The sequence below is a fragment of the Cornus florida genome, unplaced genomic scaffold (assembly GCF_030987335.1).
Source record: "Cornus florida cultivar Cherokee Brave unplaced genomic scaffold, ASM3098733v1 CherokeeBrave_3.0.0_Hap2_Chr02, whole genome shotgun sequence".
Lineage (NCBI taxonomy): Eukaryota > Viridiplantae > Streptophyta > Magnoliopsida > Cornales > Cornaceae > Cornus > Cornus florida.
In genome coordinates, this window is record NW_026775572.1 from 1,106,143 (window position 1) to 1,110,236 (window position 4,094).

Consider the following 4,094-nt stretch of genomic DNA (forward strand, 5'->3'; position numbering starts at 1 on the left):
AAATTACCTAATAAAATCATGCAAAGTGTTTCAGTATTTTAGTATTTATTTATTTATATAAAAAAAATATTTATTAATGGATATAAAAATAGTTTTTGTAAAAATAGTTTCTATAAAATTCTAAAAATTACCTAATAAAATCAATCACATCCTATATAAAACTCTAATTTTTAGTTCAATATAAAAAGAATATTTATTTTTTATGAATAATTATCACAATATAACCAGTCCGGCCCAGTTATGATTATGTAATTATTAGAAAAGGACACATGACATTATCCTATTAATTCAAGAAGCCATTAAATAGAGGCATGGAGGAAGGAGGAAAGGGTACATAAATTGATAATTTTATAAATCCAGAATTTTGGAGTAAAATACAGAAACTCTGGCAAAGAGTTTCAGTATTTATTTATTTATATAAAAAAATATTTATTAATTGATATAATCTATTATTAGATGTGCAAAGAATTTCAGTATTTAAGTACAAATTACCTATTTATCTATTTATTATGAGTTTTTTAATAAAAGTAAATCTAATTAGACAACAATCGTTAAAATCAAAAATATTTATTAATTAAAAATTACTTAATAAATTCATGCAAAGTGTTTTTGTATTTCAGTATTTATTTATTTATATAAAAAAATATTTATTAATTGATATAAAAATAGTTTTTGTAAAAATAGTTTATATAATATTCGAAAAATTACCTAATAAAATCAATCACATTTTATATAAAACTCTAATTTTTAGTTCAATATAAAAAGAATAGTTATTTTTTATGAATAATTTTCACAATATAACCGGTCCAATTATGATTATGTAATTATCAGAAAAGGACACATGTCGTCATCTTATTAATCCAAGAAGCCTGTAAGTAGAGGGAATGAGAAAATGGTACAGAAATTAAGATTTCTATAAATCCAGAATTTCAGAGTAAAATACAAAAACTCTGCCAGAGTTTCATTATTTCAGTATTTATTTATTTATATAAAAAATATTTATTAATTGATATAAAAAAAAGTTTTTATCTATGCTACTATTATATGTGCAAAGAGTTTCAGTATTTAAATATTTATTTATTTATATAAAAAAAATATTTAACACGCTAAAATCTACATAATAAAATTTAAATTAACTTATTTATCTATTTATTATTATGAATTTTTTAATAAAAACAATCTAATTACTAAAATAAAAAATATTTATTAATTCATATGTAAAACAAAATAAATTTTCTAAAACTCAACCACAAATTAGCTTATATTATGAATTTCTTAATAAAATTAAATCTAATTAGACAAGGATATATATTTAAAGAAAATAAAATAATTTCTATAAAACTCTATCACAAATTACCTATTTTATTTTCAATAAAGCTCTAGCACACTAGACAAAGATATATTTAAAGAGTTTCTATGAAAACTGTAACAAAAATTACTTATTTATCTATTTATTATGAGTTTTTTAATAAAAGAAAATCTAATTAGACAAGTATTTTTAATATAAAAATTTATTTATTAATTGATATAAAAAAATGTTTTAAAAGAGTTTCTATAAAAATTCTAACACAAATTACTTATTTATCTATTTATTATGAATTTTTTTTTTTTAATAAAACTAAATCTAATTAGACAAGAATTATTAAAATAAAAATATTTATTAATTAAAAATTACCTAATAAAATAATGCAACGTGTTTCAATATTTTAATATTTATTTATTTATATAAAAAGTATTTATTAATTGATATAAAAATTATTTTTGTAAAAATTATTTCTATAAAATTTTAAAAATTACTTAATAAAATCAATCACATTTTATATAAACTCTTGTTTTTAGTTCAATATAAAAAGAATAATTATTTTTTATGAATAATTATCACAATATAATCGCTCGACCCAATTATAATTATGTAATTATTAGAAAAGGACACATGTCATCATTCTATAAATCAAATAAATTAAAAATTCTAGAAGAGTAAAATACAGAAACTCTGCCATATAAAAAGAATTTTTATCCATATTATTATTAGATAGTCTTAGTCACACAGTTCGTGTATGAGGATCAGACTCCCAAGCTCCGCACGCGGATCGGCGGATTGGAAAGACTATAGGGGCATTCCGGGCCGACGTAAATACAAGTCATGAGCGATAGCGAAGCCAAGCCGGATAGACTTTTTGATTTCGAAAGCCCCAAAACTAGCTATGGCAGACAACTAATGCAAGCCTACTCAACTAATCTAATAAGTAAAGGCCTGTTCGCATCGCAACTAATAGAAAAAAACTACAACTAGGCTAGACTAGTAGTTTGGGAACGAAATCGTGCAAAATTCGCGAATTCATTTTTCTAAATTCGCGAACTCGTTTTTTGAATTCGCGAAATTCTTGAAACCGCATAATCATAGTTCTTCTTCTCTTGCAGCTCTTGCCCCTTTACTAGACCGATTTAGGCTTTCTTGTAGTCCAAATGCAGATTTCAGGTGGCTCATCTTCCTTGGGAGAACTTCATCAGCCGAGCATCGCGCCATTGGAGAGGTCGAAATATATGCAGAATTCACCTAACAAATTAACTCATCAGATTGAGGTTTGAGTATTATGATTTTTAGATGATTGAAGAGTACATACCTTCCTCTTCACTGTTATCAACCGGATCTGGACAAGGTTGCTTTCTATGCAAGTGACTTTGTCTTCCCAAGGAGACTCATCCACCGGAGCAGGATTGAGCGTTGGAGGCTTTTCCTCTCTCTTCTAGAATGTTCAGTAACTTTGCCTAGGGTTTTCTAGACTATAATATTGTAAATTGTCTTTTGTCTCTTGGACCAACCGTGGATTGGGGTTTTTGGCATTGCCATCTAAGTTTTAGGTTGGGCTTTAGTCATAGCCCTTTGTTTTTGTTCATATTTTGGTTGGGCTTTGCCATATGAAGTATATTTACTACTCCATAAAATTTATTTAATCAAAGTAATAATAACTAAAAATTTGATTATTTTTTAATAATTTCATAATAAAAATAACAAAATATAATATTTAATAATTAAAAATAATTATATATTAAGTGAAATAATTGCATAAAAATAAATATATAGACGCTCTCACGGCGCTCCCGATTTCAGTATTTAAGTATTTATTTTTTTATATAAAAAAATATTTAAAAAACTAAAATCTAAATAATAAAATTTAAACTAACCTATTTATCTATTTATTATTATGAATTTTTTAATAACATGAAATCTAATTAGACAATAATTATTAATATAAAAAATATTTATTAATTGATATATAAAAGAAAATAATTTTTCTAAAACTCTACCACAAATTAGCTTTTATTATGAGTTTCTTAATAAAATTAAATCTAATTAGATAAAGATATATTTAAAGAAAATAAAATAATTTCTCCAAAACTCTATCACAAATTACCTATTTTATTTTTAATAAAACTCTATCACATTAGATAAAGATATATTTTAAAAGTTTCTATAAAACTTGTGATACCCTTCGAATCTAGAACCACGGGTGATCAAGTCCGGGCACAGACCCAAGAGATACCAAACAATCAATATGTAATTGAACACAGAATATACAATAAAAATGAAATAGCTGATATGCTGAAAAGAATTCTAATTGTAAAACCTCCAAAAATAAAAGTTTTAATATAAATTAATTTTCCAATCCGTACAACTCGGGAATCCAACTAGTGGACCCCTAATAATCTCAACTGATAAAACTTTACAGAATAAAATCCAAAACTAAAACCAGAAAGAAAAATCCTATTTAGTCGGAAGAGTGAGTGACTGTATCTGCATCACCACGATCAAACCCTAAGCCTGGTACTCACGAACACCTGAAAAATAAAGGTGGGTCAGGCCCACATGCAAGTTCCATCCTCCTACAATCCGTACATAAACCCGATACGCAGATACATCCTAGATAGCTCAACAATAGCTACAATAGTCCATAAATATATAAATACACACTATAGGATGCTCACTAGCCTATAACATAGTTCAGCCTGGGTAGAAGGTGACATATAAAACACGCTTTTCAGCGGCCAAATACATAGACCTACCAGGGAACATCAGCTATATCTAGCTACTC

General features: G+C 25.5%; 1 long non-coding RNA gene across 1 annotated transcript; it reads right to left on the minus strand.

Annotated features, from left to right (window-relative positions):
• Positions 1-1,994: 1,994 nt before the first annotated feature.
• On the minus strand, positions 1,995-2,875 carry LOC132284845 (uncharacterized). The gene is made up of 2 exons (XR_009472381.1): positions 2,625-2,875; positions 1,995-2,557 (listed from the first exon to the last, which is right to left on the minus strand). It is a non-coding gene; the product is annotated as an uncharacterized LOC132284845 (long non-coding RNA).
• Between the last annotated feature and the right edge of the window lie 1,219 nt (positions 2,876-4,094).